Here is a 16,862-nt window from a genome sequence, read left to right on the forward strand (position 1 = left end):
ACCTGAATGAGTTGATGCCTGGTGGTGGCAGTAAGGAGCCAATTGTCTAGGTATGGAAACACCTGGAATCCTAAATTACTCAGTTGAGCTGTGACCACTGCCATGCTTTTGGTGAATACTCTGGGGGCTGTAGTGAGGCCAAAGGGCAGGGCTTGAAACTGGTAATGATTGGCTCCCAGCCAGAAGGGCAGATGATCCCTGGATGCCCTGGCCATTTTTATGTGGTAGTACGCATCCTTGAGATCTATCAAGCACATCCAATTGTCTTTCCCTAAGAAGGGAAGTATAGACTGAAGCGTGACCATCCGAAACTTCTCTTTCTTTACAGATTTGTTCAGTCTGCTGAGGTCCAATATGGGTCTCCAGTCTCTCGTCTTTTTTGGAACTAAAAAGAATCTTGAGTAAGTTCTGGATCCTGTCTGGTCTGCTGGGACTGGTTGAATGACTCTTTTTCTTAGCAACGTTTGGACCTCTATTGTTGCTTGTTCCCTGTAACTATGTGGAACATCTGGGATTTTTCTTATGGGTGAAGGGTTTGTGGCGAATGGGATGAATTATCCTCTGGAAATAATACTTTGTACCCAGCTGTCTTTTGTTATTTTGAGCCAGGCGTCTTGGTACAAAGAAAAGCGAGCCCCAACTGCCTCCAGAGCAGGACAGTCAGGCCTCCTTTCAGGAGCACTGGTAGGGCTTCCCAGCGAAGTGATCTCTGTCGCCCTGGTGTTGCGGACTCCCTCTGCTGTGAGGGTGGCGTCTTCCATTACTGCCCCCTCCTCTGCCTCTGGAGGGGGGTTCACCACGTTTGTCCTGAAAGGCTCCTTGGGCTTTTCGGAACCACATTTTTCCTCCCTTTTGACCCTTAGGGTAGGGTCTGGTAGGGGTGGAAAAACAGACCCCAATGGCAGACAGAGTCTTTCCATCCTGCTCACACCTGGTTGAGGTTTCCTTCACTTTAGGCCAGAAAAGGGACAAGCCATCAAAGGGGGTATTCACGAAGGATGACTTGAAGGGCTCCATGAAGGAATACAAGCGCTTCCAGGAGTGTCTCCTAAGAGCAACTCCTGTACCTGCTGCCCTACTCGTTCCATCAACTGCATATGAAATGAGGTGCATGGATGAGTTTACTATAGAACTGAGAGTAGCAAGCTGGGCGGCAACTTTGTCGGTAGCTCATGCAGCTACTGTACCCTGAAGAGTATCTCCTAGCTCTTTAAGGAGATCTCTTTGTAATCTGGTAAAATGGGTTAAACAGTTGAGTGAACAAAGAGCAAAAGTCGCTGAACTAAACATGCGCTTCCCATATCTATCCATGATCCTTGAGTCTCTGTTAGGAGGATGGATAGACAAGGAAGTTTCAGACATTTCCTTTTTGGAGGCTGCTGCCACCACCAAGGCATCAACTGGCACACCTTTTGTCAAGAAAGATTTGTCAAGGAGGCAGAAATGAACTTATTAGGCCTCCTAGGGACAGGCTCCATAGTATCTGGAGACTCCCACACCCTTTGTGAGATCAGCTGCATCAGCTCATCAAAGGGCAGAGACACCCAAGAGGTAGAGGGCTGAGACCCGAAAGCCTTCAGAAGAACTGACTCATCCTCAGTAGGGTTTTTGGACTGCCAGTCACCCCTCTGCCTCAGGATGTTAAGTATCTCAGCGAATGAGATATGTTCCAGAGGGGGACCGTGGGGACCCTTCTGACTCATCCAAGTCAGTATCAGATGTTAGAGATTCCTGGGGAGAGTCTAGATATTTCCTCATACACAATCTCTTCCTGGGAACTTCATCAGTGGGAGCTTCTGGTGAGGTCTCTGAAGAGCAAGGGCCACCCAAAGGGGCTTCCTGAGGCTCTGGGTCTCTACGCTTGGTCAGGATGTGTGAGGCAGAAACAGACACAGGCGCTTTAGGGGAGGAGAAAGCCAGACCAGAGGTCGAGGATGTCTTAGGAGACATGACTTCCTCATGGCATCGAAAGCGCATCTGCTCCGATGCGAGGAAACTGACGGATCCAAGGAAACCGTCGATACCCCTGGCACCGGGACAGTGGGCTCCGAACCAGAGGTAGGAGCTAAAGCCCCAAGAGGTAAAGTTGGAACCAACAAGTCGGTCTGACTATCCTCCCCGGACCCGACCAGAGAGTGTCGGCACCTAGAATCCTCAACTGGCACCAAGGGTGTCAGAGTGAAAGGAGCCAAAGACACTGGAGCAGGCGTCGGCTCTGAGGGTTCCACAATCAACAGGTCTGACTCCTCTGGCTCTGAAGGACCAGCATGGGTTGGAGGAGGAACAGTTTGAGGTGGTGTAAGGGTCTTCGGCTCCGAAGCCATTTGGCTTGAAGCCGATAACATTTTTGCCAAGGCCGGTGCCAATAACAGCTTCTGCACCACACGATCCACATCCAGATCTGAAAGGCTGATAGAGGACCGAGATGAGCACACCAAAGGTGGTACCGACTGTAATAATGGACTCTTAGGAGTTTTGGATACCGGTTCCAAGACTGGGGACTGGCTCCAAAAAGAAAAGACTGTCGGTTCTGATGGCAGTGGAGCCGAAGTCGAAGATCTTTTTGATTTTTTTGATTCAGAAGTCTTAGAAGACTTGCTGGATCCATCTTGATTGCTCAAAGCTTCTTGGAAAGATGGTTTCAACAAACCTCGTCTATTAATTTTCGTTTCCTTTCCTGTAGGACCCTGGAGGAGAAGGAATGGCATATAGAACAGCTATCCTGTAAATGCAGGGCTCCTAGACAGTACACACAATTTACATGGCTGTCTGTTACAGACATCTTTTGACCACATTTTGGGCACTTTTTGAAACCTGACCTAGGATGCTTCTCTTGGTCAGTCATTGTAATCTCAGACAGAAAATTACTGTCACCACAAAAAATTCTTAACAGTAATTGTCAACAAAAGCCTTAAATAAAATCAGGCTAAGTCTCACACACACACACACACACACACACACACACACACACACACACACACACACACACACACACACACACACACACACACACACACAAATACTAATGTAAATGTTAAAAGTGACAGAAAAAGGTCTGTCTAAAACACACAATAAGAAAAATATAAGCAGACTATGCAATGAAAACGAGGATAGCTGCTATGAGACACAACAAACCTTAGCTAAGATTTTATAAGGAATAATTATATCTGACAAAAATTACTGTCAATTCCAAAACTTCAACTTCTTCTTCTTCTTTCGGCTGCTCTCATTAGGGGTCGCCACAGCAGATCAACTGTTTCCATTTCTTCCTGTCCTCTGCATCATGCTCTGTCACACCAACCACCTGCATGTCCTCTCTCACCACATCCATAAACCTTACCTTAGGCCTCCCTCTTTTCCTGTTACCTGGCAGCTTCATCCTTAGCATCTTTTTCCCAATATACTCTGCATCCCTCCTCAGCACATGTCCAAACCAACGTAATCTTGCCTCTCTGGCTTTGTCTCCAAACCTTCCAACCTGGGCTGACCCTCTAATATACTTATTCCTAATCCTGTCCATCCTCGTCACACCCAGTGCAAATCTTAACATCTTCAACTCTGCCACGTCAAGCTCTGACTCCTGCCTTTTTGTCAATGTCATTGTCTCCAACCCATATAACATAGCTGGTCTCACTACCCTCTTGTAGACCTTCCCTTTCACTCTTACTGGTACTCGTCTGTCACAAATCACTCCTGACACTCTTCTCCACCCACTCCATCCTGCCTGTACTCTCTTCTTCACCTCTCTTCCACACTCACCACTACTCTGAACTGTTGATCCCAAGTACTTAAACTCATCCACCTTCGCCACCTCTACTCCCTGCATCCTCACCATTCCACTATCCTCCTTCTCATTCACACACATATATTCTTAGTCCTGCTGACCTTCATTCCTCTTCTCTCTAGAGCATATCTCCACCTCTCCAGGGTCTCCTCCACCTATTCCCTACTCTCACTACAGATCATAGTGTCACCTGCAAATATCATAGTCCATGGGGACTCCTGTCTGATCTCGTCTGTCAACCTGTCCATCATTGCAAATAAGAAAGGGCTCAGAGCTGATCCTTGATGTAATCCCACCTCCACCTTAAACGCATCCGTCACTCCCACCGCAGGCCTCACCGCTGTCACACTACCCTCGTACATATCCTGACCACTTTTACATACTTCTCTGACACTCCCGACTTCCTCATACAATACCACAACTCCTCTCTAGGCACCCTGTCATATGCTTTCTCTAAATCCACAAAGACACAATACAACTCCTTCTGACCTTCTCTGCACTTCTCCATCAACACTCGCAGAGCAAACATCACATCTGTAGTGCTCTTTCCTGGCATGAAACCATACTGCTGATCACTAATCATCACCTCCCTTCTTAACCTAACTTCCACTACTCTTTCCCATAACTTCATGCTGTGACTGATCAGTTTAATCCCTCTGTAGTTACTACAGCTCTGCACATCACACTTATTCTTAAAAATTGGTACCAAAACACTTTTTCACCATTCCTCAGGCATTCTCTCACTTTCCAAGATTTCATTAAACAATCTAGTGAAAAACTCCACTGACATTTCACCTAAACACCTCCATGCTTCCACAGGTATGTCATCTGGACCAACAGCCTTTCCGTTCTTCATCCTCTTCATAGCTATCCTTCCTCCTTGCTAATCCACTGCACTTCATAATTCACTATCCGCACTGCAAAACTTCAACAGTAATTATCAAATCCAAGCCTTTTCTAAATAAATTTAAGGCTAAACACACCACATAGCAAATAACTATAAACTATCTAACTATTGTATAAATTGTGACTAAAGGTCACTAAATAAACACACTGTAATAATCAGAAAAAGGTTTTTAAACTAGGCCTAAAACAAGAAGCCAACTAGAATATTAAAGCACACTAATGGGAAGGGAATATAATGTAGGTAAACACACGAAAAAGCTATAAGAGCTTTATAAAGCTATTCAAAACTACTTAAAACTATCTAAATATCAATATAATTAAGTAAAGAATGAAAAAACAGTTTTACTGGTCCAAGCTAATGCAGAACCTCCAATTTACTGCATTTTTCCACAGAGATTGTTACTGTAAATTTCTGCATAGTCTGCTGCCTTAAACTGTTGTAGCAGTTCAATAGTGAGAGAATTGTTTTCCTGATCCAGTTTGTGCTTCAGTGCTTTTATTTTCTGCTTCTCATTTACCTGCTTAAAGTTGCAATCTTTGTGTCTGCCCCTTCCCCTCTCATAAATTAAGCTAAAGTTTCTGAAAGATCTACAATATTTACTTTATTTGACTTGATGCCTTTCTAGCTAGCTTGCTTGTTCCCTTGAATTTTTTCCCAACTCTAACACCCTTTTGCTGTTGTGGTCTTATAAGGCTGCGTCTCTGGCCTCTGTCCCTTGTGGTAATATGGAAATCTGATTTTCAAAGTCCCTCACTCTCATTTCATTGAGTGCCATCCGGGCAAAGTAAAGTACTTTTGATTGCTAAATCATATTTCTTAATTTACTTTGAGCAATCAGTGCAACTTCCTGCTTTTATTTGTGCATTTCAGTGTATTTTGAGAAAAAAATGCTCTTCCTCTCACTGTTACTGTTGTAATACTGTCTTGAATTCTTCTTCAGCAAGGGATTTCCAGCTTGCAGTTTAATTGTTTTGTGGTAGCATTGCACTTGCAGGTATCTTCTACTGTGTTTTTAGATTAGGAGAATTTGGTTTCTTCATCTTGTGGCAGGCGGTATCTGCCTGGTCTGTCTGAGTTGGGAAATGCACAAAAGGACTTGTAGTATAGTCATGTTATTAGCCAGAGAGCACATCAGTTTGTTTTCTTTTTCTGTGCTGCAATAACCTTTGTGTATTTGTGTGGATTAGTAGTGACACATTTTCCATATGGAACAGTCTATAAAACTGTACCCTGTAAAGCAGTAATATAGAGCAAATACCTTGTATGCCGACATGCTTAGAGCAGCTAGCTGAGCACTGAGTGGCAATACCTATAAATTTAGTAGACTTCAGTATTGTGTTTGCATTAGTAGAATTTAGTACTGTTCAACATAATCTCCCACAATAAAGCACCCTTATAAGTTTGCATCAACAAAGCACCCTTAATAGCATTCCAACCTAAATAGAGCACCCCCTTGTACCTCACCAGTCAAAGGACTGGACAGTATGGATATGCAATTTCCTAACTTCTCTTTAGCCAGCATGGTGGATATGGGCATCTTTTATCCAAGACTTGGACAGGTGTAGAATTGTGAGTAACTAGTTTCCCAAAAAAATAAGAAGAAGAAAAAGAGGGAATTAAATTATTTCTACCTTCTTCCTAAGACAGAAAGTAAACCCTAAAAATAACATCATATACAAGCAAATCCATAACACAAAGGATTTATCCAACAATATTTTTAACTCCCTCTCAAAACAATGTAACTGGTCCCCACTAAAATACCTCAGATTAGATAATGTAACTCAATACTTTAATGACACATTCCTGGAAATCCTAAACAAAGTCGCCCCTATCAGGAAAATCTGTGCAAAAGCTAAACCAATCCCATGGTTAACAAAACACACTAAACTCCTTATGAATCAGAGATAGAGAATGGTCCCACTATTTTGCCACCAAAGGCCAAACACCCCTGCAAAACTACCAACAATTAAGAAACATAGTAAAAAAAATAAACAGACGAAAAACCTACTATTCAACAGCTCAACAGAAACATCAAAATAATCCCCCAAAATTTGGGACCTCTATAAATCAAATTCTCAATCCCAAATATTCCTCAATTCCTAACCGCCCCCCAAACACCACCACTCTTAACAGTCTCAGTAGGCGTACCCCAAGGTTCTGTACTCAGCCCACTACTCTTGTCAATTTTTACAAACGATCTTAAATCAGCCACCAAATCATCTAATATTATACAATACGCACCTGATTTTACACTCAGCTGCTCTGCCACCTCATTCCCTGAACTCTTGCAAAAAAACCCAAAAAGCATTCAGAGATTTTGAAAACTACCTTTCCACCAAACAACTAATATTCAACCCCAATAAGACCAAACTTTTATTATTTATCAAGAATAAAACATCTCACCCCCCCCCATCCCATTCAACATCTACTCCACTAGCAACACTGAAATAGAGCCAGTTGACCACACAAAACTACTGGGTGTCACCATCGACAAATCCCTCAGTTAGGACTTGCACATATCCCAAACAATCAAAAAGGTCCACATAAAACTCGGGGCACTCCATAGAGCCAAACCATTCCTCACCCAAACCACCAAAACAGCCATTGCCCAAAGCTGTCTACTATCCACTCTATTATATGCCTCACCAATATTCACTAAATTAAAGAAAACTGATCTAAATAAACTAGATGCCAGCTACAACAAAATAGCCAGGTTTGCCATCAGCCTCCCATACAGAACACATCACTGTTCAACTCTTCACAAGCTAGACTGCCTGGAACTCCCAAATCTTTGTATGGCCTTAAGCAACTCACAATTTGCCACTCCCTCATCCACTTACCAGACAAATGTCCAGCCCTTAAGAATTCAGCAAAACCATACAATAGCAACAGAACCCTCTGCACATCCAACAAACTTCTTCTAGATGTTGCTATAACCAATAATAGCTACGGGGATGCCTTATTTTCAAAGCACGTCTCCAAAATCTGGAACTCAATAGCCCAGCCTATTATTGGCACATCTAACCCCTCCAAATTCAAAATTATTCTCAAGGCCCATTTCACTAATAACTGGCTATACTCTTGCTCATCACCAGGGTGACTTCTTAGTAAAATTCTTATCATTATTCACCCTATAGTTTACACTCCCTGACTCTTTCATTTGAAATCAACCTCCAACATATTACCTACCAACTTATTATTGTATATTTTTCTATTCTAATTCCTTAACTTGTGAGACTGCCATCCCATTTCCCCAAGTGGAAATTATACTAATGTATTTGCTTTATACTGTTTTGTTGCATTCAAGTCCCAACAAGTATAATGCATAATGTGTATGACTAACCATGCCTACTGCACTATTTGAATTACTATTGTTTTTGCTTTTTTTTCCCATTGTTTTCAACTTAACTGCACCACTGTTTGCTATGTAACCTGTTATTTTTTCTTTATAAATTCTGTGTAACCATTATTTACTATGTATCTTGGAGTTTTTCTCCCCGGGCCTCTACTGAAAACGGGCCTTTTTTCATGCTCAGTCAGACACTCTCGGTAAACAAATGTAAAATAAAAATAAAATAAATTTCAATTCTACTTAAATATTTCAGTTGCACTTAGTGACCTGTGTGGTAATAATACTTTGCACTTTTCTGCTGTTCCATCTGTTTGCATTTAAGGGTTTATTGTGGGACCTTGGTCTTGTAGTTTTATTAGCAGTTTTGGAAGATTGTGTTTCTGCATTATTCTGCACTTCTATTTCCACAAGTAGAATTTCTGTAAAAGCTATCTGTTTGTATTTTAAACCCTGCTGGTCCATACTCTTGTAGTTTAATGGGGTCTATATTAGATAAATGAACGTTTGAAAGTTCGACTACCATACGGTCGACACCATATTATTGAACTTTCAAACATTCGAATATCTAATAAAAAAAATAAACTACACCAAACACCTACCTTGACATTTTAAGCAGGGGGCAAGCCTCCCTGCACCCCCGCGCTCTTTAAATATACAAACTCCAAGATCGCACTACAGTGCAGAAAAGGGAAATCTTCCCATTCCGCATTGTACGGAGATCTCCATTACAACGTTCGAACATTCAAAAGTCCGATCATATGATGTCGACCATATGACACTCGAATTTTTGAATGTTTGAACATTCAATATAGACCAGTTTAATGTAGATTTGTGGCAGAACTGTGTACTCCTGTGAGATGTTGAACCTTAGTCATTTATTACTGCATTTTTCCATAAACAGTGTTATATTCTGCTTGTCTTTTACCAGCTTAGAGTTGCATTCTGTGTCTGCCTCATCCCCACTAACATATTAAGCTAAAGTTTCTGAAAGAGCCCCAGTATTTCCTTTATTTGGCTGGAATGCTCTATATCTTGCCAGCCAACTATTTTCAGCACACATCTACCCCAACCACTGTGTTTTATCCAAGAGTTTGAGAGTTGTGAAACTATGAGTAACTAGCTTTTCAAAAAAAAAAGGAAAGAAAATTAAATAATTTTGTTTTGATTCTGCTTAAATATTTGAGTTGCACTTAGTGACCTATGTGGTAATAATACTTTGTACTTTTCTGCTCTGTTCCATGTGTTTGCATTTTTAAGTTTGTTCTGGCACCTTAGTCTTGTATGTTTATTAACAGCTGTGTTTAATTTCTGTTTATGTGTTATTTTGTACTTCTATTTCCACAATTTGAATTATTTGTAAAAGCTATCTGTTTGTATTTTAAACCCTGTCAGCCCATAGTCTTGTAGTTTAATTCACAGCTGTGGCAGAACTATGTACTATGAGATTTTGAGCCTTAGCCATTTATTATTGCATTATATCCGCTCCAATTTGTATTTCACTGCTTTTATATTCTGCAAATCTTTTACATGCTTACAGTTGAATTCTATGTCTGTCCTATCACCCACTAACACATTAAACCAAAGTTTTGGAAAGAGGTCCAATTTTGCTTTTATTATTGTGTGCTTACCTGAGTTGCCTGTAGGCATACCTAGTTTAAAACATGCTTTTTTTCTGCTTGTATATAAGCCTCACATGTGTGCAAGTCTTGGCTCAGTGAGTGAGACCTGCTCATCATTTGGCAATGACACCAGAGAGTTTGAGAGATTTTGCTTGCATATATAGCAGTCCTTGGCAAAATAAATTAAATTATTATAATTAAATTATTTCCCACTTTTATTGCATTCTCAAAGATTTATGTGCTATTTATTATGTTTCCTGCACTTCCTTAGTGTTTTTTTTAAGTTTCATTTTTCCACTGTTGTAAGGGCTGCTATTCTGCATTTGTACTACACTAAATACAATATATCTACTGTTCTCAATGCTTTCAGGCATCCATTTTTGTGGTTCCCTACCACCTGGGCTCCATACCAGTCTTGTGGCAGCAGAGGGTTGATTTCACCTATCTGAGCTGGGCTTTGCTGGTGGAAAGTTTACTGTGTGCTTACCTTATTGGCCTGTGGGCATACCTAGTTTAAAACTTGTTTTTTTCTGTTTCTTTATAAGGCTCACATTTTCTTCATGCAGCGGTGGTTAGTGGTACCCTGTATATATGCAGTCACTAGAAGTTGTACTTTCCCTGTAAAAACAACCTCATAAATTTCCACAGTCCCATGTTAGTCAAGGAGTAACTAGTTTGAGTGTTGAGCAGAATTGCCACATTTAGTTAGCTCTAGATTACATTATTACAGTACTAAGAACTATTATTGCTCAAAGAGCAACTGGTTTGCTCATTGGGCAGCATCGCTGGCTAGGTTAGCTGTAGATTACACTAAGTAAGCACTCATTCCTTGTCTGGTTGCAAACAACCACTTTGCAGGCTCAAAGATTTCTAGACTTTGTCAATGCAAATGCCCTGGAGCAGCTAGTCTGCACTTCCTCTAAGGGTACACGTATCCCAGACCTGGTATTCACAAATATGGGAGTGTTGCACCCCAACCCAAGTGTGATGTCCTCACTGGTTACAATACATTGCAAAGTGGTCCCCCCTGAAATAAATATAAAACTAGAACGCACACCTAACCCCAAAACCTTTAAGAACTTTTCCAAGGCAAACTACATCCTATTACATGATGGTATAGCTAGCTTCCAAGCTCCTCCAAACTCAGAAATCAAAGACTATGCAGAGGTGTGCACCAAAGCCCCGTATGATCATATAAACAAATGCATAGAAACAGCAGTATCAGTCCGAAACTAGCCTAGGAAAAACCACAAAAACAAGCCACCCTGGTGGACTCCCGTTATAAATTGGTTAGTACAACAAAAGAAAGAAAATCCTGTCTAGAAGTAAGACACAATATACACAACACAGCAAAAACTCCCTCATTATTCTAAACAAGCAAATCAGGGGAGCAGTCATGTCTTCAAAAGCAAATTTTGTGGCAAAAATAGCCTTACAAGTTAAGGATAACCATAAGGCGTTTTTCAGTTATGTCCACAATCTTAAGGGCAACACCCAACAATCCTTGGAATTAGTTCCAGGTGGCATCACCTATACTCAGTCGGACGATATAGCAAATCTGCTGCCAATATATTCAGCTCAAATTTCACCTCTGGTTACCCCCCACCCAAGAAGTACCCTCCAGCATTCTTCTACCTGTTATCACCAAAGAACAGGTCACCACTGTACTCTCTAATGCTAAAAGCACGGCTTCAATAAGTCCCAACAACACCCCAAGATGCTTCTTAAATAGGCTGAAACAGAACCTATCAGGCCCGCTAGGATCTCTGTTTAACCACAGCCTCCAGACTTGCTTTGGCCCTGTGGAGTGGAGGACATCAGCGGTCATTCCTCTCCATAAAGGGATCAACAGACCTGGAAAATTACATACCCATACATTTGACTAGTGTTGTATGCAAGGCCATGGAAAAAATAATCATGGACCTGATAAATAATGACACAGGAAACCTCCAAACCCTGGAGCCAACCTACTTCTGATTTGTCAAGGGCAGGTCATACCTGCTCAGTCTGATGGACTTCTTTGAGAAAGTCACTAGGGTCATGGATGAGGGTAAAACAGTGCATATCACCTATCTTGACTTGGCTAAGGCATATAACAAAATTCCCCACTCTGGTATTTTAGATAAACTCACAAAACTGGGAATAAATTCCTACTTCACCAGATGGATAGCCAAATGACTCATGGACAGGACACAATGTTGTTAGAATGGGTGAATCCAGATCCAGTAAAAGGCCAGTTAGAAGTGGTATGCCACAGGACTCAGTGCTGGGACCTCTTCTGTTTGGAATATACTTCTCTGAAGTCAAAGGTAATGCAGAAAGCCTTTGGCTAAGTAAGTTTGCTGCTGACTGCATGGAGGCAATCATTGGATCCCCCAGTGATGTAAGTATCCTTGATAAGGGTCTGACTCAGGTAAATGCTTGTTATCAGAGCCACGGCCTAAAACTAAATGCAAAAAATGCATAATCACACCCTTTGTGAAGTCAAATACCCCTGCAGATTACAGCATTAATAGCACACCCCTAAGAGTGGACCCAGAGATGAGAGATCTAGGTATGCAGATTGACAGCAGCCTGAACTTTGATCACCATGTGTCCAAAGTGGTGAAGAAGTCCTTCTATGTGGCACAGCTTACAAGTAAAAGCATAGCATCCAGATGTACGGAAGTTGTAGTTCCACTGTACTCAGCCCTCATCGGACCAATAATCAAGTGCAACTTTTGGAATGTACATGACAAGGCACTTGCAACAGCTGGAATGGCCTCAGAGGTTCCTGTCAAAAAAAAAAAAACATACAGGTTGTAAACAACATGTCCTATACGGATAGACTGACAGCCTCATCTCTTTACTCTGTCTCTTACCGACTATTAAAAGGTGATCTATGCCTAACCTACAAGGTACTCAAAAATCCAACCTTGATGTAACTGCTACACATTCACAAGACAAAGTGCAAGAGGGTCACCTGATCTAGGGATCTAAACTTGATCTCTGACACAAACAAAACATGCTGGACAGACAGATGTGTCTCAGAGCTTCTCTGGAACAGCCTTCCTATTCACGTAAAGCATAGCCTTCCTTGACCCTCTTTAGATGCAGTTTGGATCAATGGTTGGGGAGTCATAAATTCACTCCTGGGGTGATGCCCATGTCCCTTATGGACAGGTTCAGTCTGCAAATTACTCAAAGGCATAGGCACAAACCCAAGCCATCCTCTAGCCCTTAGGGATCAAAAGTCAGTTAAAATCCAGGTGATAATGGCTAGGCTTGTGAAGGCTCTTAAGCCATTAACCTAGTAGTCACCTATGAACCTATGAGACAATACTGCAATTGCCTTATGTTTACTGACAACTACTTAATCCTTAAAGAAGCAGGCACACTATGCGAGAGGTGTACTTATACAATGACAGTGGAGGCTAAACTCTTGTATACAAGTGCACATCAGGCTGTCGAAAGCACACACACAACACCCACCACACATACAGTAGCATACAACACATTCATAGACGAACATATGCTGAGGCACTTAAAACAGCAAATAATGCTTAGACAGCATGTTTTCAAAGCTATGCCTCACCAAGCCCAAAGGCACTCAGAAGAATCACCTAACACCACACATACTGTCACTCTCTGTGGAACCCCAAACACTAAGCCCCTAAGGCAAGCACACACACTTACCAGGAATCTTATCATAGGGGACTCCATTGTAAGATAACAAGGCTGAACAAAGAGAAGATAACTGATGCTTATCTGGAGCCAGGATCCAACAAATCATGTACACACTCAAGTCATAACACCACAGGTACCAGTATGATTCCACCACAGTCCACATAGGTGTGAATGACCTGTGATGTACCACCCTGGACTAGATCAAGAGAGATATTATGGAGATTTCAGACTGTGTCTCAGGATGGTATGAGCCTAGCTCTAAGTAGCATATTACTATCACCAGGGATGATGTCACAATATGTGCAAAAAATGACTGACCAACAATGGGCTGTCTTTCAGGTGTCATTCTAAGGAGATCCGATATTTGCTAGCTTGGGAGGACATGATTAACAGAACACATTGCTTTGCAAAGGATCACCCTCATAGTGCCTTTGTTCGACAATGCCAAACTGACAAACCTATCAACACAGCAAATTCAACTCAGCTGAACCTCCAAGGTGTTACTGTACAGTGCCATGAGCCTTAAAAAAAAAAAAAAAAAAAAAAAAAAAAAAAGACTACACCCCATTCAAGCCTTTCTCACACTCGAATATAGACATCTCTGCAGTTACCAAGACATGGTTTAAAGCGGCAGAGAGTACCCTACAGTGCAAGGTTTCAGTGTCTTCCACACTTTAGCCATTGTCTGTGCAGCCACTGGTCTAAAAGATGGAGGTGTCTCAATATACATCAATAATAAGCATACCTCTATGGTGGTCAAACAGGATGATGTTCTGGAGTTCTTCTATGCGTAGATCACTATGTACATACTTGGATGTACTGGAGACAATTACCATCCAACCTAACACCATACTCATAGAAGACCTTAATTACCACTCTGTAGACTGGGAATCCTACATGGCCTCAAATTTACAGGCACAGAGATTACTGGATTTTGTAAATACAAACTCCCTTGACCAAGTAGTGAATACGTTCATTACAGGCTCCAACAGACTGGACCACGTGCTCACAAATATCAGAGAACGCTGTACCTCAATGTCTCATCCTCCCTGGTAAGGTCCAGCTATAAAGATGTCTCCTTTGAAACCAAAATCAACTCTGCAATCCCATTAAACCAGTAACAGTTAGGAACTATTACAAGACAAATTACCTTTTACTAAGTAATGGTTTGTCAAAATCCAAAGCCTGTCCAACCCAGAGATCACAGCAACCTATGCTGAATTATTCTCAGAAACTCTTTACAACCATGTCAGTGGCTGCATAGAGGCTGCTGTAAATAGCAGAAGTAAGGCCAGGGCTAGCCCCAGAAACAACTGCTCTGGTGGCATCCCAAATTGTTAGTATACAACAAAAATTATGGCAAAAATTGGGAAGAGTAGTTCCCATAAAAATAAAAAAAAACTATGTCATCAAATAGGCAACTAAGAGGCTAATTAGGTCAAGCAAAGCTGGCTTTGAGTTTAAGATAGCATCCCAGATGAATGATAACCATAAGGCCTTCTTCAGCTATGTCAGAAACCTCAAGGGCAGCACACACCAATGTGCTGAACTGGTGATTAATGGTGCCACATTCACCAAGCTTGGAGATACAGTGGACCTGTTAGTGGAAAAATTCTGTTCCAACTCTACCCCCCTCTCAACCACAACCATCCCACAAAAAATACCCTCAAACATAACCCTTCCAACTACAACTAGGGGAGTATGTACTGGATGCGCTCACTAAAGCCAAGATCATAGCCTAAGTGGGCCTGATAACATCCCAAGATGACTCCTTTAACAGTCTAAATTATGACTTATTAGGATCCCTGGGGTCATTGTTTAACAACAGTCTTAAACCAAATTTGTGCCACGAGAATGGAGGACCGTGACGGTCATCCTCTTTCATAAGGAGGACCTTCAACAGATCCTGGAAACTGCAGACCCATTATAGGTTCATAGGTTGGTACTAGGTTACTGGCCCCAGGACCTATACAAGCCTAGCCATAACAATTCCCTGGCTATTTCTTCCTACAGTATTTACTTCCCTGGATCCCTGTCTAGCAGGGTGACTGACGTGATCCCCAGGGTGAATTTCCTATCTCCCATCCAATCATCAAGGTTCCTTTTGAAGAGGGCCAAAGAGGCGCTCTGCTTGACATGTATGGGCAGTCTGTTCCAGAGTCTTGGGAGTCTCTGGGTCAGGAACCTATCCCTCCAGCATGTTTTGTTCATTGTGATGACAAGGTTTAGATCCCTGGAGTGTGTGTCTCTGAGGGATTAGGATTTCTTTAAGTGTAGCATGTCCAACAGCTCTGGGTTTGACATGGCCTTGTATGTTAAGCAGAGATCGTCTCTGAGTAGACAATATGCGACAGAGAAGAGGTGGAGTTTTTTTAGATGGTCAGCATAGGGCATCTGCTTTAGGCCTGTGATTCTTTTAGTGAGGTATTTCTGCAGCCTTTCCAGTTGTTGCAGATGTCTTGAGAGGTATGTACCAAACTAGGCATTGTATTCTATAATGGGTCTAATGAGGGATGAGTACAGTGAGACAATGGCCTCCTTTTTTCTGGATGAAAAGCCCTTAGTGATGAGGTGTGCCACATACAAGGATTTCCTGACTACCAAACAAGAGCAGTCCTAGGACTGAAACCTGAGGTACTCCACTTGTCACTTGTCTGGAGCTGGATTTGGAGTCAGCTACTTTTACAGTGAAGGTTCTGTCAGTAAGCCAGTTGGCAACCCATCGAGTGATGCGGGGATTAATGCCCAGCTTAGTAAGTTTATCAATGATTCCAGAGTGGGGGATGGTGTCGAAGGCCTTGGCGAGGTCCAGATAGGCTGTGTGGACCACCTTACCCTTGTCCACGGCTCTGGAGACTGATTTGAAGAAGCCAATCAGGTTCAGGAGACAAGATTGGCCCTTCACGAACCCAAACTGCATGGGGTTCACTGTTTGAAGGTTGCCAATGTCTTTATTTATAAGTTCCATGATAATACGTTCCATGGCCTTGTAGATCAGGCTCATCAGACTGATGGGGCGGTAGTTCCCGGGACCCAAGGTGGATTCCCCACTTGTGGAGTGGGATAACTGCAGCTGTGTGCCACTCAGTGGGCACAAAGCCTGAGGTGAGGCTATGATTAAACATGACACTTAGGTGAAGTGCCAGTTCATTTTGTAATCTGACTAGTCTTATTTGCAAAACTATGGAAAGAATTATCATGGAATTTATTTATCACAAAGGACATAGGAGACCTCCAGATCTTTTGCAGTTTGGCTTTATCAGAGGAAGATCATGCTTATTGAATCTGGTGAACTTCTGTAAAAAGGACACTAAAGATAAGGGGAAAATGGTGCATGCTGCCTACCTACATCTGTCTAAAGCATTTGATATACTACCTCACTAGGGCATTGTCAACAAACTTACAGAACTAGGAGTAAATCTCTTTATAATATGCTGCATAGCTAGCTAGCTAGCTGGCATACAAGGCATCACTGAACCCTGTTTTGATGAATCTTTTGCACATCTGCAAAATGAACAGTATCAGAACTACCAG

The 16,862-nt window shown here is 42.0% G+C and overlaps 1 protein-coding gene across 1 annotated transcript in view; it reads right to left on the reverse strand.

Annotated features, from left to right (window-relative positions):
* TERB2 (telomere repeat binding bouquet formation protein 2) overlaps positions 1 to 16,862 on the reverse strand; it is a 554,159-nt gene that overhangs the window by 245,215 nt on the left and 292,082 nt on the right. The gene's annotated exons all lie outside the window — the stretch shown is intronic.

This window comes from Protopterus annectens, chromosome 4.part1, assembly GCF_019279795.1.
Source record: "Protopterus annectens isolate FY-2018-M chromosome 4.part1, PAN1.0, whole genome shotgun sequence".
Taxonomy (NCBI): domain Eukaryota; kingdom Metazoa; phylum Chordata; order Ceratodontiformes; family Protopteridae; genus Protopterus; species Protopterus annectens.